At 40.1% G+C, this 24,608-nt stretch overlaps 1 protein-coding gene across 2 annotated transcripts in view; it reads left to right on the forward strand.

The window, feature by feature from the left end:
* DLGAP2 (DLG associated protein 2) overlaps positions 1-24,608 on the forward strand; it is a 500,472-nt gene that overhangs the window by 133,494 nt on the left and 342,370 nt on the right. The window contains exon 2 of one of the 2 annotated variants that reach the window (XM_075861923.1): positions 19,621-19,653. The exons of the other annotated variant lie outside the window; for it this stretch is intronic. The gene's annotated coding sequence lies outside the window, so the exon portion shown is untranslated. The remainder of the gene's footprint in view (positions 1-19,620; positions 19,654-24,608) is intronic. 2 annotated transcript variants of the gene reach the window in all.

The following is a 24,608-nucleotide window of genomic DNA, read 5'->3' on the forward strand; positions in this document are numbered from 1 at the left end:
AAAATGCCACGAAAAACGCGAGTTTGATTAAAAAAGTCTGAAAATCAGGAGCTGTTTTCCCTTGAAAACAGCTCTGTATTTTCAGAAGTTTTTCATTTTCTGTGTACAAGTAAATGAAGAATCGAATAGCCATTCTGCCCTTGATGACATTAATGATACTTATAACCATTAAGGGTATGTTCACACGTAGTCAACAAAAACGTCTGAAAATCCAGAGCTGTTTTCAAGGGAAAACAGACCCTGCTTTTCAGAAGTTTTTTTACCAACTCGCATTTTTCGCGGCGTTTTCACGCCGTTTTCGCAGCGTTTTTTACGTCCGTTTTTGGAGCTGTTTTCATTGGAGTCTATGAGAAAACAGCTCCAAAAACGTCCAAAGAAGTGTCCTGCACTTCTTTTGACGAGGCTGTATTTTTACGCGTCGTCGTTTGACAGCTGTCAAACGACGACGCGTAAATAACAGGTCGTCTGCACAGTACGTCGGCAAACCCATTCAAATGAATGGGCAGATGTTTGCCGACGTATTGGAGCCGTCTTTCCAGACGTAAAACGAGGCATAATACGCCTCGTATACGTCTGAAATTTGGCCGTGTGAACATACCCTAAATATTAAACTAATATTTTTTTTTATTAATCTTTTTATTCCACATTTTATTGATTTTGGTTTTGTCCATTCTTGATTCGTATAGCAGCTTAGACCCAACATTTTTTGTCACTGGTGTTCATCAGCCTATGATAAGTTAAGCGCTCAGATATACTTAGAACAGACTGAACAGCACTCGCCGGAATCCTGTAAAATGTATTAATCCTACTATAAAACAGATCAATATTACAAAGTATTCGCAGAAAAAAATCTTACACGTCCACTGCAGGAGAAGCACAGCTATCGACCAGTAAAACACTCAATGGAATAAGCAGAAATAACCTTGTACCAGCTGTGCGCAATAGAAGTAATATAAACACCCAAACAGGCCAGTTAATAATACTAATTGTATGATATTTGTATAAGACTTGTTACAATGTTTGTGGTATAATGGTCTCCTATAGCACAGTTATACCTGTGTTACTAGTCTGGAGCTGCAGGCAAGTACCAAATCTCAGGCAGATCAGACATTCTTGATTTTAAAGTAATGATATTTCTGGTTCTTGGTTCAATCATTGCTGTCACACAGTATATACATATTAAAGGCAACTGCTTCACAGCATAAAAACCAATACAGTCCCAGGGAAGGAATAACCCAAAATAGTGCAATCTAGATCCTAAAAGGACATTCTCTTCCAATAAAAAAAAAACTCCAGGAAATATCATTTCTTTTAAAAATCTCTACATCAATAGTTAGTGTTATCTTCGAAAATTAGTTTTGGCCACTATAACAGCTCCCATAGGAATTGTCACTCTAAAACTGGGTGGGTTGTCAACTAGCTTATCCTATGAAAGTTATAAGGAAAAGCTTAATTCAATTTTCACAAAATTCAACTTAACAGAAGCATACAACCCAAAGATTATATGGATATGCCAATGTCTGTAAATAATATTAGTATAAATATGACGTTCTAATGTTAGATTCTGACGATTATATAGAGATGAGTTGTACTACAATGGCGCTGCTCATTGTCACGGCGCGGGGTGTGGAGCCACTGGGCCATACCGCGTAGCGGGATAGCAGCTGTCCGAACAGGTACAATGCAATGTCTCTAGTCCAGAAAGGGTACTTGAGGCAATGTAGACCGTAGCGGTAGATTCATGCTAAGATGAGGCTCCGACAGTAGACAGACACCCGGCGGGGTGCGACACAATAGATGCAGCGGAGGGTACAACACGACTCCAACTCTTGATGGCACAGAGGCACTGTAGCATGGGACAATGGGAACAGGCAGCAGGAACGGGTAACACTGGGAACTGGAAAACGCTAGGAGACCATTTGCAATGACAAACTTTAGGTGACATAACAACGCTCAGGCAAGGATCGAGAGGGCAGAGCCCTTTTTATAGTCCTGAAGCATTCTGGGCTGATTGCAGTATTCTGCAACTGTGTGCATACTGGCCCTCTAAGGCCGTGCATGCGAGGGCGCGCGCGCCCTGCGGGACACAGTGTCCGGACCAGGAAGTGAGTGCCCGCGTCTCTCAGGAGGGAGATGCCGCCAGGAACTCACTCGTCCAAGGCCACGGCCGTCGGAGGGTAAGTCATGACGACGGTCCGCGGTCATAGGCGTTACACTCATCTATTGAGCAGTAGCTATTGTGACCTATGGCAGAAGAAGTTCCTTCCACTCTGCCAACCACTAATTCACTGACCTGTACAGATGTAATAATCTTTAATGCGTTTTCTATACTGTGGCAAAAAAAATTAACTTGACCTTTTCAATGGCTTTTTTGTGTGCTATCACGCTTTAACAAGTTAACCGAGTCAAGTTAAACTTTGCTACATCTGTAGTGCTCCCTTTCTCTTAAAAAAAAAAAAAAGAGATTCTTCAGTAGCTGCAGTGATAATTATACAGTTCTGTGTCCCAGCTTCTGCAAAACAACACAATATACACCTCAGATGCTGCAGGATATCATAAAACACATCTCAACTGCTACATACTGTACCTTTTTTAAAAAGATAAAGGCATTTCATATCAATCACTTAATGGTGGACAGGAGTCTCCCCTTGCTAGTTAAAGTCACTAGATTTTAGGGCACTAAACCACCAGCATGTTGTTATACTGTTGGGGAATTGCATCCTAAACATGCCCCTCTCAGGAGTGTCTCTTGAACGCCTCATGGACGCGACCGTTGTGTCACTCAGGCCATTTTTGACGGCACATCCGGGTGGCACCCGATAGTCTCCACAGACCCATTCACTTTAGCGGGTGAATCGGGTTTGTGAAAAATATTCCGTGTCTCTGAGCCAAGGAATGATAGGAAATGTTCTATCTTTCCTCGGATCACTGACGGGACTTGGCCGGCGCACACGGTCGTGTGCATGAGGCGTTAGCATTTTGTTTAAAAGAAAGTTATAATACAGTTTGCTCTGTATGTAGATTACCTGGCTGCCTCCCCAACCACCGTTTGCTCTTCGGGACCCTCCTGCAGATACAGGCCCTAACACAGATACAGCCTAGCCCGGTGTTCACCAGTCTCCTTATGTCTCCTCAGTACCAGTCCTTCTTCTAGACTCAGCGCTCCTATGGTCCGGTTCACCGCTGCAATGGTAATGGTAGAACACTCACTGCCTCAAAAAGCAACCGCACTCTTCACTTATTAACTCTCACATCTTGTCACCATCAACCGCATGTTACTGCTTTTATTTCCACCAGCACTACACTACTGCTTGTCACAGCTCCTCTCTCCCTCCTGCACAGACTTATTACTTCCTGGGACTTAGCCCCAACTCTGAACACTATTTGGCGGACTCCCTGTAGTTTTATACACTATGCTCTGCCCCGGCACCAAGTCCTACCCCCAGCGCTATGCTCCGCTCCCAGAATGGCATTTGGCCTGTGCATCACGGCACCTACAATTTAGATAGAGCCAGCAAGCCAGATCTGCAAGGGAACAGAGTTACAACAACATACCATCAGCACACCACTATACACTGTGCAATATGTACAGTGGTCAGACTGACGACGACGACTCCTCCAATACTTTTATTGCAGTGGCCTGACTGACCACTGACTGGACGTCACTTGTGGGCAAAAGACGTAAAACCAGCCGATAACAGCGGGTGACAACATATATTAAAGTTACAGTGTACTATTAAACTTGAATACTATTGTCAATGCCATGGAGGGCCCAAAATACAATATAGCATGTAAAGCAACATTTCTCTGTAACTTGGGGATTTACCCACCACCTTTACAGATGGGACATTATCATATATATATATATATATATATATATATATATATATATATATATATATATATGAGCTAGAAAGAGGTGTATATTTATATAGATATATATCTATAGCTACTTACTTAATATATATATACTATCTGTGTATATATATCAAATATATATATTGTGTGTGTATATATAGATAGATATATAGGTAGATATATATACACACATATATATATATATATCAATATATGTACAGTGTGTGTGTGTGTGTGTGTGTATATGTATATATATATATATATATATATATATATATATATATATATTTAAAACCACAAATGTCAGCTATTGAGCTATAATTTTGTCACTGGGTCACAGATTCTTCATAGAAATGCATACATTTATAACCCCTGCTATCTTCCTTCACCCATCTAATTTTCTCTATGTGGTTCCTTCTGTAAGGATTAAAGTATACCTGATATTTCATGACAAAGTTGTAAATCTTCCTCCTCCTCGGTCCCTAACCATCTTCTTTCGGTCTACCTGCTTTTTTAAGTTTTTTTTTTACACCCTTCTTTTCCCCCTGTTGTAGCCACCCTGCTCATTTCTGTTCTTGCCAATGTGGGGGTATCACTAACATGCTAATGTGCCAGCACATTAGTGTGTGACTTCCGTTCCCACACTTTCTAACATGCCTTGCTGCTTCTTCAGGGGCGTGCACGATCATATAGCCCATATATAACCAATGGAAATGACGGCTTCTGATTCAAGCAGGCAGCCTGTGAAGACACGGGAGCGAGCTTTGGCAGAGAGACCCCATACTTCTTGCAGTCGGTTAGTGTCCATTTATATTCTTGCAGCAAAACCTGTGTCATCAGAGACATGAAGTTTTATAAAAGAAAAAATAAGATAACATTTGCACTGAAAAAGCCAGTGATTCATAAATAAAAATATTGCGTATAATTTAGGCAAATACAATACAAAGAAGTTGTCTGAGAACTAATTGAACTACCCAAAAAATGTAAATATTCTTACATTTAAATATTTCTATTAATATTCATTATTTACTGTATATAGCACCACATATTCCGCAACAATTCAGAGGGAACATGTATCTGTGCATGCAGGGTGCAAGGGGTGTGGGGGATGCTGCTAAATGAAGGGCATAATCGTGATAAAGGGACAGTAGTTAATTTATGGAATGGTACAGGCTTGCATTAAAATATGCATTTTCAGGCTACACTTAAATCTGTGGACGTTGGGAATTAATCGTATTGTTCGGGGTAACACATAACAGAGAACTGGTGCAGCATGAGAAAAGTCTTGGAGACGGGAGTGGGAGGTTCGGATCATGGAGGATATTATTCGTAGATCATTAGCAGAACGTGGAGGAAAAAGGTAAGAATGTTTTTATGAGGGGACAGATTTAGGCGGTTTAAAAAAACATTTAATAGTACAACTGCTTTAGGTTAATATTTAAGCACTACAAGCAATTGGCATTCATTAATTTGGTCTAGTGAATTTGGTAGTCATAGCTACTTATAGTATGGTTGCTGGTTGTCATTGACGACCAAGAAAAAGCTTTAGCGTTTGCTGCCCCTTGCCCCTGTATCTAGTTTTAGGTATAAGTGGACTCAGGCTTCTAGTGTTAATATTATTAAATGTGCCCTATTCACTGCTCTGTTATTGAAACATTGGATAACTTTCTTTCATTGTTATTCTTCAGTGTTTGTACTTGAAAAGCAATTACGATTTGGAAGAACAATTTTATAAGAGGAATTGTTGGGTAGGTTAGAAATTAATAAAAGCCAATGTTAGCCTTTGACTGTGTAGTAATTTTGTCATGAACGAAATACCGTTACGGACAACATGATGTGGCCTGGCACAGCCTCTGCAATGGATGAAGAAATGTTGGTTTAATTACTAAAAAGTCATCGAAGTTTCGGTTCACATCTGAACCTTTCTCAAGCAGTTATAAAGTGCAAAGTAACCAAGTATAAATAGGAAGTACATACAGTAATGAAACAATAAATTAATTAATACATTCATTAATTGATATTTCATTAAATGTAAATCATCACAAGTATGTTCATACATCAAGGCGATGATGATATATTTCTATAAGAATAGAAATTATTTGTCATACAATACATAAGATATGAATAAATACATTGTTCTCCTGGGTATAGGCTGGATTACTATTTATTTTTATGGTCCATTTTTGGAGTATTACATTTTTATATTGTTTTCTTATTTTTTTCTCACAGTTATCTACACGTCTTGAAAGAAAGCGTATTGTATAACAAATACTTCCTATTCTCAAAACCGATATATCATCGCCTTTATCAAGGGATTCCTTTTATAGTGTTTCATATTTTGGGCGTCCTTTTAATTTTTTTACCTTCTTTGGTCACTTTGGAAACTTACACACTGTCAAGTATTGGCGTTGTTTGGTATCGGACTTTGGCAAAATGTTCTGACATACTATTTCTACATGCACCTTGCCTGTGGCAGACCATCTGAGGGGTGCATATGCTTTTATGGGGAAGCCCTCTACGTGTGTACCACCTTGTTTCGTGGGGTATTGGATCCCGCTTTATGTCCAATGATGTAGGGGGGTGGACTCTAGTGGGCATCCCCATTCCATCCTTATTTAGTACAGTGTGGGGGTTCCATAGGCATCCTGCGTGAGGGACACGTATGTTGGGTCTTATATCTCCCCATTGGCCTTCTATGTTACACTGGAACTAAAATTCTAGTATTACTATTTGGACTGAGAGGTTCCTTAACAGGCTTCTTCCCTTCGTTCCATGCCATCTCTGGCGGGGCGTCTATATTTATTTGCCTCATGCTTTGTAGATGGATAATATTTATCTTTCCAACTTGCTAGATATATGCTCAATTATGGAGCGGTCAGTCCTGATTCTAGCACTTTAGGCATTTGATGAGTTCTTTGTCTTGCCATGCGCAGTAGAGGCTAATGTTGATCCGAAGCATGCGCAGTCACGATCTTCATGATGTATGCGTTCCAGTGACATATTTCCTGTCACTGCACCATGTTTGACATGCACAGTAGGCCTCTTTAGGTCACCGCTATGAAAACGCTTCTCTACACTGATGTAAGTTCATACTGTATTAATTATAATATATTATTGGCCTCTGCACCCACTTAAGTTATGTATTTAACACTTTTTGTAGTATATATTTATATTCATAGTTCACCCTACAATATTGCACCTGACACAGGATAGTTGTACACTTATGTATTGAAAGTATACAACTATGATGAATGCACACACTTGTGATGATGTACATTTGATGGAATATGACAATGAATGTATTAATTTATTTATCACTGTATGCTTTCTATTTATGCTTTCTATGTATGTACTTCCTATTTATATCTGACACGTTGCACCTTGTAACTGCTTGAGAAAGGTTCAGATGGGGACCGAAATGTCGCAAACTTTTTGGTGATTAAACCAAATTTCTTCATCCATCCTGAAGTCCTGGTCCTGTTTCTTCCTTCATTGCCAAGTAACGGAGTTAATTCATCCCTTGCGGTAATGTGCACATGGCCTGACTTGCAGCTTCTTTGAGGAGTGCTGTGTATATATATATACACTACCGTTCAAAAGTTTGGGGTCATCCAGACAATTTTGTGTTTTCCGTGAAAACTCACACTTATATTTATCAAATGAGTTGCAAAATGACTAGAAAATATAGTCAAGACATTGACAAGGTTAGAAATAATGATTTTTATTTCAAATAATAATTTTCTCCTTCAAACTTTGCTTTCGTCAAAGAATGCTCCATTTGCAGCAATTACAGCATTGCAGACCTTTGGCATTCTAGCTGTTAATTTGCTGAGGTAATCGGGAGAAATTTCACCCCATGCTTCCAGAAGCCCCTCCCACAAGTTGGATTGGCTTGATGGGCACTCCTTGCGTACCACACGGTCAAGCTGCTCCCACAACAGCTCTATGGGGTTGAGATCTGGTGACTGCGCTGGCCACTCCATTACAGATAGAATACCAGCTGCCTGCTTCTTCCCTAAATAGTTCTTGCATAATTTGGAGGTGTGCTTTGGGTCATTGTCCTGTTGTAGGATGAAATTGGCTCCAATCAAGCGCTGTCCACAGGGTATGGCATGGCGTTGCAAAATGGAGTGATAGCCTTCCTTATTCAAAATCCCTTTTACCTTGTACAAATCTCCCACTTTACCAGCACCAAAGCAACCCCAGACCATCACATTACCTCCACCATGCTTGACAGATGGCATCAGGCACTCTTCCAGCATCTTTTCAGTTGTTCTGCATCTCACAAATGTTCTTCTGTGTGATCCAAACACCTCAAACTTCGATTCGTCTGTCCATAACACTTTTTCCAATCTTCCTCTGTCCAATGTCGGTGTGCTTTTGCCCATATTAATCTTTTCCTTTTATTAGCCAGTCTCAGATATGGCTCTTTCTTTGCCACTCTGCCCTGAAGGCCAGCATCCTGGAGTCACCTCTTCACTGTAGACGTTGACACTGGCGTTTTGCGGGTACTTTTTAATGAAGCTGCCAGTTGAGGACCTGTGAGGCGTCTATTTCTCAAACTAGAGACTCTAATGTACTTGTCTTGTTGCTCAGTTGTGCAGCAGGGCCTCCCACTTCTCTTTATACTCTGGTTAGAGCCTGTGTGTGCTGTCCTCTGAAGGGAGTAGTACACACCGTTGTAGGAAATCTTCAGTTTCTTGGCAATTTCTCGCATGGAATAGCCTTCATTTCTAAGAACAAGAATAGACTGTCGAGTTTCACATGAAAGCTCTCTTTTTCTAGCCATTTTGAGAGTTTAATCGAACCCACAAATGTAATGCTCCAGATTCTCAACTAGCTCAAAGGAAGGTCAGTTTTATAGCTCCTCTAAACAGCAAAACTGTTTACAGCGGTGCTAACATAATTTCACAAGGGGTTTCAAGTGTTTTCTAATCATCCATTAGCCTTCTAACACAGTTAGCAAACACAATGTACCATTAGAACACTGGAGTGATGGTTGCTGGAAATGGGCCACTATACACCTATGTAGATATTGCATTAAGAACCAGACGTTTGCAGCTAGAATAGTCATTTAGCACATTAACAATGTATAGAGTGTATTTCTGATTAATTTAATGTAATCTTCATTGAAAAAAACTGTGCTTTTCTTTCAAAAATAAGGGAATTTCTAAGTGATCCTAAACTTTTGAACGGTAGTGTGTGTGTGTATATATATATATGTATATATATATAATTTTTCATTGACTTAAAGAGGATCTGTCACTAGTTTAGTAATGCCCTATCTCCTAGCTAATCTAATAGGCGCTGTCACACTGACAATGCTAGTGAAAATTGTGTCCTAAAAAGTTTATTATTTTAAAAGTCATGAGCTTTTTTTCTAGATATGCAAATGAGAATATACTTGACAAATGGGCGTCAACAGCAGCGATTCTCCTAAGGTGGAGTTACCTCACAGCCTCTGTTGCCATCCTATCAGCATGAAGCTGCTTCAAGCAGTATGAGAGACTCAGGCTGGAGGGAATGGGGATAACTTGAAACAGCCATATCTCAGGCTGTGGACCACCTAGAACAGCGGTTCTGGTTTCATATGGATTATAATCTTTTATATGACGCCAGGATCTCAGTTCTAGCTGTGAAACAATCTGAGGTATCACCAATTGAATACACAAGTCAGGAATGGAAGCAGTATCCTATAAGATCAGGCTGCGTTACTGGGCAGGGACGGGGGAGAAGCTGTAAGCTGATTGGACAGCGTCATACAGAAAACATTACACTGCCCAGAGTGAAAAGAAAGAGTCACCTCCTATTTGGCTATTAGAGCCATATTAGCATATTTAGTAAAATGCTCATAACTTTGCAAATAATAGAATTTTGAGAAAAAAATCACTGTAGTGATCAGCATCATAGCACCTATTAGATTATTCAGGAGATAGGGAATGAATAAACTGGTGACATATCCTCTTTAAAAGACTTTCTAAAATCAAACCGTAATCACATTACTTACAATATTAATTCGTTTTAAGCGATATTCCCTCCTCTATTTTCACTATTAGCCTGCCAACCCCACTTGTGAACCAGCCTAAAGGAAGTACAAAAAGAAACAGGATTTTTTTTCCCATTCATTTCCAGATTAATCTGGTCAAAGACCACTGGACTCTATATATTTCATGTCACTGCAGTACCATGTATTTATTCAAGTATTAGATAGATTGAGTTAGTGAGTGAGTGAAGAGGATGTAATGAAGTCCTTATATAAAAGGCTCCATCATAAGTCCCTTAAGGGCCTTTTACACAGGCCGACACTCGGCCGGTGCAGCGAGCACCGATCAACAAAACATCATTGATCTTCGCTCGTTTGCTCCTGTCACACGGAGCTATGGATGGGGACATGCGGTCGTTACTCCGATCGCTCGTCCCTGTACGTTATTATCATGTCGGCAACGCTTCTCACTGTTTACATAGGGAGATGTGCTGCCGACAATGATATTTTACTTTTTTAAAACTATATGATCAGCAGATGATCAAGAGTTTGCTCGCTCATCTGCTGATCGCTGCCCTGTTTACACAGTGCAATTATCGGCAATGAGCGTTATATGAAAGCTCATCTGCACGATAATCGCCCAGTGTAAAACCCCCTTTAGTCACAAACCTATTGACTACAACTTGAACTAGCTGCCAGTATTATTGTGTGCAAACTGGACAGTACTACAGCTGTTCTTGGTTACATTACATAATGTAGTTACAGAAATACGTGGTTCCATTGTGTACCGTTTACTTTTAGATGAATTGTAAACCCATTCAATCAAAGTAGTAAGTAATATAATTATATTTTCCTGTAATGGTTTTATGCCTCCATCCAACTTCACTTTTATTCCTCTCTGGAGATACCTAACCCTGAGACTTGAGTCTGATTCCAAAGAGGATTATGGGGACTGTGCACTTATTGGATTTATCTATATTTTGTAAAGCTTCATGAAGCTTCCCTAAGTATTCCTTAATGCTTTACAAAGCTTTGTGAGTGTTTAATTTGGAGCCTTCTGCTTTTCCCAGACCCACACTTTCCATCTGTTTCTATTTCTGCTTCCACTTTTGCCATCAGGCTAAATGAGACATGACTTCTGTTAGAAGATATTGTTCTCCATAAACTACACTGCTCTGTCTTCAAGAAATATTTGAATTAAAACAACTAGAATTAGATCAATCTTAAATCTGTTACTTCATGCTCATTACAATGTAGTGGCTGCTTATCGGTCACAATAAAAGGATATCGCAATAAGATTACAGTTAATATTACATTTATTAAAACTAGACAAAAAAAAAAGAGTTGCCTAAAGCAACGAATATGTTCAATCTATCTATACCCAGGACTGTTAGTATAACAAGGTGGCATCCTCTACATCTAGACGGAAAAAAGGTTTATAAACAAACATAGATGCAGATTCTTTACTGTTAGAGCAGTGGGACGATAGAACTCTCTGCCAGAGGAAGTTTTTATGGTAAATTCACTGAAAGAGTTCAAGAGGGGCCTGGATGTCTTTCTTGGGTGTAAAAATATTACAAGTTATAGTTACTGGATTACAGGAGATTTGTCGTTGATCCAGGGATTTTTCTGTGAAAAATTAGCTTTTCCTCATGGAGCTTTTGCTTTCCTCTGGATCAACAGTGCAGAATAATAGGCTGAACTGGATGGACATATTATTTTTTTCCGCCTTAGAAGCTATTTTACTCTGACATTCATTGTCTAAGTAAAGAGGCAGCTAGAATCTGATTGGTTCATGTGGACAACATCTCCCTTTATCCACACATAATTAACCCCTTGCCACCACAGCCATTTTTCATCTTTAATTTTTGTTTTTTCCTCTTAACCTTCTAAAAGCCATAACTTTTATTTTTCTGTCGATACAACCGTATGAGGGCTTTGATATTTGCGGGACAGGTTTTTAATACACTTTTTATTACATTTCTTGTCGAAGACGAGGTGACCAAAAAACAGCAATTCTCGCATTAATTTTATTTATTTTTTACATTCACCGTGTGGGTTAAATAATGTTATATTGTAGCAGTTCTGACTTTTATGGATTTGGCGATATCAATGTTTTTTGTGTTTTTTTGGATTGCTATTGGGAGGGAATAAGAAATGTATGTTTTTTTGAACTTTTCATTTGTACATAAAGAAAAAACTTACTTTTTTTATTAGTACCCTAGGGTACTTGAACCAGCGATCGTTGGATCACTTACACAATAAACTGCAACACTTAATTGGATCACTTACATAATAAAATGAAACACTTAATTATTGCACTTTACTGTGTTTTTTGACAGCTCCTAATAAGCCCTGCCTCTGACAGGGCTTAATAGAATCTGAAAGATGCCAGACTTAGGGGCCTTCATTAGGCCCCTAGGCTGCCATGACAAGTATCGTCACCCCACCATCCCATCGCAGAGGGTGCCGATGGGCTGCAGGAGGGTGCCGCCGCTTTTTTCGAATGGTTTAGATGCCACGGTCGCTATTGACCATGACATATATGAGAGGTTAAACTAGCGGAATCTGAGTCCTCTCCGATTCCACTCATTACTTATGAAATGTTGGCTGTAACATATAAGGCCTGCCTTATAGTTGGAGAAGCACTGGCCTAGAAGATGATTTTTCAGTTTGCAGTGGTATCCTCAAGCTACCTTGGCAATGCATTTAATATTGCATTGTTTTTCAACTTGAGACCTCTACTTTCAACTTAAATTGAGGCTATCCCATAGAACGAACACCTGATGCAATAATAATAATTCTGGGGAAACACAGAAGTATAAAAAAAAAAAGCGTTATTCTTCTCACTTTGAGATCCATTGCTACCTGTTCCTTTAGAGCATGGCTGAATGTTCAGTGTGCCGAGTTACTGCTTACTTTTTTGCTGCTTGCTTCCTATATCTGCTGGCACACTCAGTGCCTGCACATGGTGGTGTCATGATGGAACCGGTTTTAATTCCAACTCTTGATATTTGGTATTTTAGAGGCATATCCATGCAGTTAATCTATTTTAGATTAAGGAGATAATTAGCCATGCAATGCTGTGAGTGCCAAATTTCCAACAACGCTACTATATTGATGGCAGCTACTTGAGTATTCATGTTACATCCTCAATACTAATGCTATTCATTAGAACATAAATATCTTGTTAATGTACTTCAGTACAGTAATCTAAAATCAGCTCTTTATAATGAAGTCACACTGGAGAAAAGGTAAGTAAAACATCACGTTATTCAATTTTTCTAATCCTTAAACACATACAGCAGCATATTTACAATCAAAAGCTAAAGTAGATCCCAGTGGCGTAACTACTGCCGTAGCAGCCTTAGCGGCTGCTACGGGGCCCGCGGCATGAGGGGGCCCGTGTCGCTCGCCGGCACGGGCCCCCACCATGGCCGGAGGCTCCGCTAGCAGCCGCTATGCCTGCTACAGCGCGACGCCACTGAACACTACGGCAGAGCAGGGAAGTATCTCCCCGCTCTGCCATTAAACAAAAGACATGTGTGATCGCTGGCATTGATAGGGAGAACGGGGGACCGAAAGTCCCATGAAGTTCTCCACCACAAACCTCGGACTTCCGGGGTCTGTGTCGGCAGGTCCGTAGAAATGAATGGAGCGCCGGTCGCGCTTGTGCGCATGCGTGACCAGCGCTCCTTTCATTTTTATTGAGCTGCGCAGACGCCGGAAGTAAGAGGTTAGTCATGCAGAACTTCGGGGGTCTTTCGGTCCCCCGTTCTCCTTATCGCTGGCAGCGATCACACATGCATAGGGGATACATGTCTTCTGTAGGACACACTGTAGGTCGCATTTTTTTGGGGGGTTGCGGACGCTGTATGGCGTTCCCTACAGGGGGGGCTGTATGGCGTTCCCTACAGGGGGGGGCTGTATGTCGTTCCCTACAGGGGGGGCTGTATGGCATTCCCTACAGGGGGGGCTGTATGGCGTTCCCTACAGGGGAGGGCTGTATGGCGTTCCCTACAGGGGGGGCTGTATGGCATTCCCTACAGGGGGCTGTATTGCGTTCCCTACAGGGGGGCTGTATGGCGTTCCCTACAGGGGGGGCTGTATGGCGTTCTCTACAGTGGGGGCTGTATGGCGTTCTCTACAGTGGGGGCTGTATGGCGTTATCAACAGGGGGGCTGTATGGCGTTATCTACAGGGGGCTGTATGGCGTTATCTACAGGGGGGCTGTATGGCATTATCTACAGGGGGGCTGTATGGCGTTATCTACAGGGGGGACTGTATGGCGTTATCTACAGGGGGGCTGTAAAAAAGGCACTATCTACAAGGGGGGCTGTGTGACACCCAGGGGAGGGGGGGCCCCAGTCAAAAGTTTGCTATGGGGCCCGGTCTTTCCTAGTTACGCCCCTGGTAGATCCGCTGATATAACCTACTTCTGACATCATGATTGTTACTGTGGCCTGGAGCTTCCTCTCCTTTGAATGATGTTATATTGTTTAATTGAAGCACATGCACATATCAGTAAATGCTTACTTGTGCATAAATGTAAAGATTTACTGTAGATCAGAGGTCATCAATTTATTTGTTGAGCCACATTTAAAGAGAACTTGTCACTACATGTTATGATATTAAACTGAGGCAATGATTCTGTTCTGATTGTAAATACTTATCTGGATATGCCACTTTCAAAAGCCATAAATCGGGGCACGCGATATGTAAATCGCTTATCTGGAGGAATTAGGAGTCACAGTATCCTGGCTATTATCGCGCCCATTCTGCCTTCAATGACGCCCTGCTCGGCAGAAAATAGCTCACCAGGAAATCCGAGCAAAGAGAGTAGATTTCCAGTATAGCAAGAGGTAGAATAACAATGAACTAAAGTAACTATATCGCCAGTGAGAAAAAGAAAATGATCAAGTAACTAACTACCAATTATAGACTAAAGGAAAAAAAAAAACCTAGGGAACCACTTTAATTCAGCGGAGAATAGAAAAAGCATTAAGTATGTAAAGAAATCAATTTAGCATATGCTTTATTAAAAATATATACGATGTAGTAGAAATGCACAGTAAATACTTAAAAAATAGTTTTCCTCATATTTTATAGGTTTATAAGTGATTGTTTTCTTGATAGCTAGGGATCAACCAAAACAGTGAAATCACCAAAATAATACATATATCAACGATATCTACGGTATATGACTATGTAAATGACGTATATTAGAAACAGGATAAAGAAGTTTTGTGACCCCAGAGAAATACTGACCACATCCGAGACCACTTGTATTTTTACTTGGCTATTTGCCAACTCTTTAACTTTGAAATTCTAGACTTAGAGGTTAACATTTTACTAACAATATTTTCTACAACTCCTGGTTTAGACATTACGTAGTCAACACTAAAATGTGTCTTCTTCACGAATGATTTAGACGACTGATGATCTAACTCTCCCAACTATTTGTAAAGTTATTGCATTGTGACAGCAACATCAATTGTCAATGCATTAGACATGTGTCATTAATGAAAGCCTCACCGAGCAACTGAAAGTAAGCATCAAAGAAATTCTTGTAAGAAAAATCATTGCTGGTTTGAACAATTAAGTAACTTCTGGATTTGTTTTCTCCATCAGAACCTGACTTAAAGAAGTTGCTTCAGTACAGACATTACTGATATATCGTTAGGATATGCCATTAATGTTTAATTGGTGAGGATTCGACCACTGTTGCCCCGTCACTCACCAGAACAAAGTGGCAGTGACTCTAGAAAAGCCCTGTGCCAATTGATATCCTTTTGGCTTTGAGCACCTATAGAGACAAGAGTGCTGGACCCAAGAAATGCAATAAAAAAGTATAACATTTATTGATCTACATTAAAAACATACATATTGTAAAAAGAAAAAGGTACAAACCACATAAAACAAAATTGGGTATTATGGACAAAATATCTGGTCACATAAGTAAGGAAGATGAGCAATACACCAGACCTGTAATTCAGGTTCTAATAGTAGGCGCAGGATGGTCAAGCTACCAGTGCACATAAGAAAGAGTAAAAAATTTAACATTATGAATCAATACATAAAAACCTGCAAGCCTATCAAAGCGATGCAATAGTTAGTAAGGCAAGTGCCTTAAAAGATGCAAAAGTATATGTGGCAAGTGCCTGAGACCAGTAGCCATGCATACCCAGAAACACCCAACGTACGTTTTACTTAGAAAAGTTTTGTCTTTTTTGTTGCATTCCTTGGGTCTAGCATTCATGTCTCTATACAGTAGGTGTTCATTTGGATTTAGGAGTATTTGTTTAGATCCAGTTTGTTCAAAAACTTTGTTATTGGGACCATTGCTTTGTATTGATGCTATCCGTTTGGCTTTGTTTAGCTGTTTCCAGAAGCCACATGGTGGGCCATACACCATAGCCAAAAGAGAAAAAGTGGGATGGCGCTTTGCTAGTGCCCCTGCCACTTCGTTCAGTACATCGATGTATGTACTAAGACAAACCCTTTTAAGAACATTGAGGCTGGTGACATATAAAACTACTATAGCTATATCTCTTTAGACAAGCAAGTTCTTTTTTTAAAGCTCCCAGAAAAAAAATCTCCTGCCGAAATAGCAGCCTGAATGAAAAAATACACACAACAATGTTGAATAACATGGGTATCTCTTGTAATAAGGAACCTCAAAGGAAAAAAAAGAACAGGCTGAAAATGTGTGACAATGACCATTAATTGATCTGCCTGCAATAAATTTTACACAGATCAAAATTCTATTGACCTCTGTGACAAATTTAAATAGTATAGTAACAAGAAACACAGAGATACAGTGATTTCAGAGGTGTAGTCAGTCATTTACTTTACTTTACCTGCACATCCAGACAAAAATATAAAATTGACCGTTCTCCTAGGTCTTTATGTATATTAGGTATGTGAAGTCCTTTTCTGGCAACCTGAGATGCTTTTTACTTAGACTGCCTTCAGTGTACAGGAAGTAGCTGTCTAACTGCTTCCACTGTCAGCCATTTTAGCTGTTGTGTAGCTGTTTCATTTTTGAGCCAGTCATCCAGATTGTCCCCCTCTACCTCTCCCTATTTTTTATTTTTTTTGCCAGGGCCATTTAAACACATTGCGAAGGTTTCATGAAGGACCCCCTCCAGAGCATTGTTTTTTTTTTTTTTATCTTACTATGTCTATAAATGTATAGGTGAATTTTTTTAGACACATTAATGGGAAGGGTTTTGACTGAATGGGGATGTCTTCTCTGATAAGAGTTATTCACTCTGCCTTTTCTTCTCTATCTAGCCACAAGGCGATAGTACCCCTGAAAACAATAGTGTCATATTAATAGTGACCAAACTGTAATCGCGCCACCTTTAGGCCCCACACAGTAATATTGTCCTTTTTAGGCCCACACAGTAATAGTGCCCTTCTGGGTCTCACACCGTAATAGTGCCTCTTCATGCCCTCACACAGCAATAATGCCCCCTTTTGTTCTCCCACACACACAGAATTAATGCTCTTTTTGTGCTCCGCCACAGTAATATTAGCCCTGAAAATAAAATAATACTCACCTAACCCCATTCCCACGATGAGCGGATGGCTTTGGCCTCTTCCAGTCTGTGCTGTCTGCGGCCTGCCACCAGAGATGAGATGCTGTGACATACTCATGCTATTTGCCCAGGGCCCAGATGCCTGTGACTGTTCTGCCATTATTTTCAACTGTATCCACATCCTGAGGATGTAGATAAAGTTGAAAGTGGTGCCATATAAGGAGACCAATAATATAAAACCAGCTTAAAAGTTGCAGGCCCTGTTACAGGTTTTGAATTTGAGTTCAGGAGCTTCAAGTTACGCCTCTGTAAAACAGCCATGTTTTTTGGCAGTCAATTACGGTGCAAAAAAAAAATCTTACCCTTCCTAAACTATTATGTTATTGTATCAGCAAATAATGATTTATTTGTGCAGAAGATAAGGTTAGTGTAAGGCAGGCCTGAGTCTTCACCTACATTTTATTCTTTTATTTAAAATTGAAAAACAAGGAGTGCAGTACAGTTCAATAGTGATATCAAAGAGGGAGGAAGTAGATAGATTCTCCTCCTACCTGAGTGTCATTAGAAATAAATATTGCTGGCAAACTGAGAGATAACTGCATGAACGTAAAATACAAATTTGAATTCGGTTATCATGCATACAGTAGTACACCCTGATATTGTTCTCCTTAAAGGGGTTTTACAGTCCCTAAAAATTGTTGGCCTATCCTCAGAATACGCCATCAATATCTGACCGCTCAGGGCCCGATCCCCGGGACCACCGCCTATTACCTGTTTTGAATGGGGTCCAGTGCTCGTACCAGCTCTGCTTTCCCTTCATTTCTACATGCTCACTATGACTTATTGACACAGATGTAAAGGTGATTAATAGTATTGCAGCCTTCTTCTCCCATTCACTTCAATGTGAGAAGGCTGCAATACTGTGAATCGCCACTACATGTGTGTCGACAATTCACAGTGAGCAAGTAGAAATGAAGTGGAAGCAGCGCTCTTACAAGTGCTGCACCCCCTTCAAAACAGCTGATCGACGGGGGTCCCGGGAGTCGTACCCCGACCCATCAGCTATTGATGAACTATCCTGAGGATAATCAATTTTTAGGGACTGGAAAACCCCTTTAAAGTGGCTCTGTCATAGTGATCATGTGTACAAAAATGCCCAGTCCTCATCTATTTTTGCGAGTTAAATGCAGGTTAAATCAAACGAACAATGTACATTTTGAGATTTTTCTGAGAGCTCCAACGTACAGCATTTTTATTTAAACAACAATGAAAGCGTAAAATTGGATTCTGAGTTATTTTAGAAATTCTAACGTCAACCTTTACATTTTCACCACTAAAATGTCTTTATTTGTTGTAGTTGTTCAGACTATAAGAATATCTAAAATATAATTTAGAGCTATAGGTTAGTCGCCGATAAAAGGGCGACTAACCTATACCTCATAATACAATTCCAGTATTGTATTAGTTAATATCTTTATCTGTACCATTCCAGATAATTTTCGGGGCAGCATAAAAAAATGAAATTGCCGACGAACAAACGTTTGCTCGTTCGTTGGCTGATCACTGACCTGTTTACACAGGACAATGATCGGTGCCGTTACTCATTATTGGCCTGCGTAAATGGGCCTTTACAATCACATCCACTTTTGCGTGTGCCAGATTAATCAGCACCATGGATACCACTGCCCAAAGGAGACACTGGGGCACCACTCTCACAGTGCCATGGTATCCCCATTGCTAATAATAATTACTATTATAATAAACTCCTATTATTCACACTATTAATTACTAGAATTATAATTCTTTATATTTCACAATGGCTTTCACTCTCTAACTACAGCCTATTGCGGTTTCATTCCCAACCTGTCTTTTTCCCTTTGCTTTTTAGGCGGCCCCCATAGATATTCGATTTTTGGGGGTCTTTTGAAAATCGGCATGATACACTCAAAAATATCCTTTTTTTTGTGTGGGACAGCTTTAGAAGATCTTATTATTTTATTCTAAAATATATGTCTCTTATAATGAAGGAATTGATTAAATTATAAGGTTTTGAAGATATTTTATGACAAGCTTTTATAATTTGAAATACCGTATTCATGTCCATATTAAATTCCATAGCAGTTGGCACCGTTGCTTTTATATTTGATATTAGAAATACACTTTCAAACAAAAATTTTCAATATTACAATGTTAGAAAAGCTAAAATCCTTATCATTTGTTTCCTTGTCTTAACAGAGTCTCAATGCACATTGTGTGGTGAACCTGAAGGTGAGTGCAATGATTTCATCAGCATCATATTGTTGATAGTAATCTGTCTAGAAACATTTGCAAACCCAATTTCTAGAGTCTCCAGTACATGAATAAGCAATTGAATTAAACGGAGTAAGAACAGTACAAGCTTTAGGGTAAACATTATTTTCTTCCTTGTAACGCTGTAATCGAACCATGATTCGTAATAGATAAAGAGGCGACATATGTATGTGTATTTTGTGCTTTGATTGTAAAAGCAGTCTGTTTTTTTTCATTAGTTAAATCTGTAGGTCTTTAACCTCTATAAATACTATTTCCCTTTTTCATATCTGCTGCTTGAACATTTTAGACAACCAATCTCGCCACTTTTCTGAAAAAAAGTGGTCGGAGGGACCAGCTGCCCAACAAATTTACTGTAATTTGTGCCATAAATTTCTACGAGCTGATGTACAGTAGATTTCAGTTTAGACAGCGTACAGATTTAGCGCATTTTAATCCAGCGGGCTTCTGATTGTATGAAACTCCAGTTTAAGTAAATTCCGCCCATTGTGCTTAAAATAGGATTTCCTGAAATGTATGAAAAAAAATCCATATTTCAAAGTTTACATCGGTAAAGGGGAAACTATGGTTCCAAATGTAAAAATGTTGGTTTTGCCTGGATCATGACCCTCATAGTCTTCATGGAGTGGTGTCATAAACATCACCCTAATAATAAAGTAATACTATATTGCTTTCTGTAATACTCATCAGATTAATAATTTATTAAAGGAGGATTCTGCTTTAGACAAACCCACTCCTATTTATATACCATATAAGATTCTGAAAGAAACAGGGGGCGTCCCCTGCTCAGGTGTTATGTAGTACTTCAATTTCCCTACAGCCACACATTAGGACTTAACGGTGAAGTCCTGGCAGCAGGAACCCCCTGTGATCAGCTCATCTTCAGGGAAGGGGTTGTCCAAACTGGAAAAAACTGTTTAATGCAAAGGATGCATGAGATGATGTGACAGATCTGTGTTGGTGATCAGCTGTCATGATCTGAAGAAAACAATACAGGAAACTTGGCATCATAGGACCTCAGAGAATAATATTTTTAGACTAGGACCCTAGCCTGCTCCAGTTTGCCAAAATTTTTACTTCAAAGTACGTTATACTTTACATATACAATTTCATAAGACTTTGATATTCTGTATTAGTAAGACCATTGGTGGTCATGATATTTTAAGATGGAATCATCAATAGTGTCTATTGATTTTGTATCAAAAAACGTTTGTGTTTCATTGTTCGAAAATCCAGGTTCCCTGTTTGTCGTACATGTAAACCACAAGTCTCTTAGGGAGACTAGTATTAGGGTTATTTTGATGTAACTTATTTGTGTAGGGTTTACTTGGCTTAGAAACATTGCAAAACACTGTTCTATAATGTTCTATAATGTCATAAGGGCAACTAAAAAGGTATTACAAACCTGACTGGTCTCCAATATTTTTTGGTAACTATAAAAGCATGTTAAATTTATACAAAGATTCACACCATTTTAATTCATATAAAAGAGTATGCCATTTTGGAATACTACAGTACTCTTGGGGAAAAACCTGTTTATTTTTCACATTTTTATTTGGTTAATGTCTCGCGTTCAGATGATCCATCAATCAAACATTCTAGGTAAATGATGTGAAATGTTTTCTGTGGATGTTTTTATTAAGAGGGCTACGTATAGCAGACCGGAGAAATTGGCCTATTTGTATCCACCTGTCCAACCAATAAAGAGTTTTATACATTCCACTGAGAGAAAATATAAATGAAGCCGGTTTGACCAGATGACACGATGGGGAGAAAGTGTATTGAATGTTTTGACAGTGTTTCTCCAAGCCTATAAGAGATAGCTGTTCTCATGCATTAGAGGTCATTTCACCTTAATTTCCCAGAGAGATACAGTATTCTGGTGTGATTCCGTTCATTCCATTGTTAAAACAGACACACGACTTCCACTGACCTATTTAGACAATATCCGATCAAACGTTAGCATTATTGTCTGCGTATAGATGACTCTAAATATCCTACTGTATTTCTACAGAATAATTCCACTTTCAGATTGGGGATAAACCAAGTATTGTGTATGTATGATGTTGCTGACCTACCCCTTACTTTAATTGCCTGTCTATGATATAATATTATTTGGGTGGCTTTATTATTTAACTAATGTAATTACATGTGAAAATAGCAATTTGACAGATCTAGTTGCTTTGCACTTTGAAGACCCAGAACAATTACATTCACAATTTGTCTGTGTAATTACAATCCGCTATTAATGGGTTGTTTGATACTGTGTTGATGGAGCTGACATTTGGCTAACAAAATTTTGCAAGGCATTTTGGAAAAATAATTAAATAAATAGCAGCATGGCTTTATACATGGGTTTAACTGGAATTAAATACATTGTAAAACACCAGGCTACATCACAAGTTCATAGTGGCCAGGGAACTCAATATTACATATTGCGCCAAATGTACAGATGTTATCTTCCTTACCTTTCCTCCAGCTAAACATATCCTTAGATGTGTGACGCAAGATGACCAGCTTTAAAAAGAAACATGATTTCCCGATTCTCACGAGATGCCAATTCTATGTGTATCTATGCATGGCCACTCAGTGGTTGTGATGTGAGTTGCAGCTTGTCAATAGTTATGTCGTGATATTGAATTTTGTTTCCTGATAAATTGGAGTCCTTTACAAAAATTAAAGCAAATGTAAGGGTGGACACATTTTTATGCAATACCTGTATTGTATTAATTGTAAATAAAGGGGAATTCCATCTGGATAACACCTTCCTAGAATGAAGCTGCCATGGCAATCAGCTGATCCCCATTAGTTCGGCTTTTTTAACCACTTGTGGTCATCTGTTATTGTTGGGTACCCCCTCTATGACATCCACATGCCTTAACGGAGCAAATAGTAAGGGCTTGTCTTCATGGCACATTCCCTTGTAATGTTCTTCTTTATTTACCAGTACTCATACTATCAGGTTTTGCCCAATATACCAAAATAAGTGTGATTCCCTATTATGTAGATCACGTAACTTTAATCCATGTGCCTGACGTTTGCGTATCATAGTTTGAACCAAATTTTCTCCATCTGTCTGCTTGAAAAAAGATGAAAAATAAAACTTGCTCATTGGACTACTATTTAAAAAATATCATGGATCCAATGTTTCATAAAAAGTATGAAGTATATATAGGATGCTGAGTAAATAGTCGGGAAGCAGCACTCGAATTATTCACCAAATGTTCACAGCAACTTTTCACCCTCTCAATGAAGACATTCTCAAAGTTAGCGGGAGCTATAAGGAGAGGTCACTCCTTTGAAGCCTTGCATCGACTGTGTGCTTCTTGTTCACTACAGTGCTGCTCCATACGCCTGCTCAGTGGCGTAACTACCGCGGTAGCAGCAGTAGCGGCTGCTACGGGGCCCGGGGCTTGAGGGGGCCCGTGCCGCCAGCCGACACGCCCTCCCAAATGCCCGGTGGCGCCGCTAGCAGCCGTTATGGCTGCTACAGGGGTAGCACCGCTACTGTGGGGCCCGCGCCGACGAGCCTTACACAGGCACTCTCATGCCTGTAGGTGTCGCTAGCACCGGAGGGGGCCCCGGTGCTAGCGGCAGCCAAATACATGTATTAGCACTGAATGGCCGGGCATGTTCCGTGCCTGACCATCCAGTGCCTTACAATGACACTGATTGGCTAGCGGCGCGATGACATCATCGCGCCGCTTCCATGCTTGGAAGGTGCTGATTGGCGGGGCAAGTCATTCTGCCCCGCCAATCAGCGTCATTGGAGGACGCTCGTTCAGCTCCTGCAGACATGCTCAGAAGAGAGCATGTCTGCATCGCCAGTGAACAGCGTGGGAACCGGAGAATGTGAGTATGTCAACTTTATATATTTTTTTCCTCATAAAAATGTGAATGGCATTATCTATAGTGGGGGGGGTCTATCTACAGGGGGGGTCGTCTTTATGTGGGCTATTATATATAGGGGGGTCTATATGTGGGGCAGTAGCTACAGGGGGGTCTATATGTGGGGGTGGGGGCCACTATATACAGGGGGGTCTATATGTGGGCCACTATATACAGGGGGGGGTCTATATGTGGGGCACTAGCTACAGGGGAGGTCTGTATGTGGGGATGTGGGCCACTATCTACAGGGGGGTCTATATGTGGGGCAGTATATGTGAGACACTATACAGGGGTGGGCTATATGTAGAGCACTATCTATAGGGGAGCTATTTTTTAGGGTACTTTCTATAGGGGTGGGCTATGTGTGGGACACTATATACAGGGGTGGGTTACCTGTGGGGCACTAGCAACAGGGTGGCTATATGTAGTGCGCAGTCTACAGGGGTGGGCTATATGTGGGACAATATCTACAGAGGTGGGCTATACGTGGAGCACTAACTATAGGGGAAGCTATATGTAGGGCAGCACGGTGGCTCAGTGGTTAGCACTATTGCCTTGCAGCTCTGGAGTCCATATGTGGGCACTATCTACAGGGGCTTCTATGTAGGTCACTATCTACAGGGGGCACTATCTACAGGGGGCACGGTGTGTGTGTGTGTGACAGTTATATTTAGAGGTGTTGAGAATTTTAACTTTGTTTACAGGTGCATAAATGTTTTAAAAGTGAGAAGCTGAAGACATCTAAACGGAAAACTGCAGAAATGGGTCATGGCCGGGAGAAATCCATCATAGATGTCTGAACCGGAGTGAGAAGAAAAGAACTAGAATCTGAGACGTCACCGGTGAGTCACTTAATGTAAATGTTTATTCTGCCTCTAATCAGTATTGTAGTCACTGTATGATCTGCAGCGAGATGATGGTGGTATGATTTTTTTTTGTGAAACCGCATCTCCCAGCATATCCTTATCATTGTTTCGGCCATGCTGGGAGCTGTAGTTTTACGCCGTACAAACCTATGCGCAGTG

This window comes from Rhinoderma darwinii, chromosome 4 (genome assembly GCF_050947455.1).
Source record: "Rhinoderma darwinii isolate aRhiDar2 chromosome 4, aRhiDar2.hap1, whole genome shotgun sequence".
In the NCBI taxonomy this organism is placed as follows: Eukaryota; Metazoa; Chordata; class Amphibia; order Anura; family Rhinodermatidae; genus Rhinoderma; species Rhinoderma darwinii.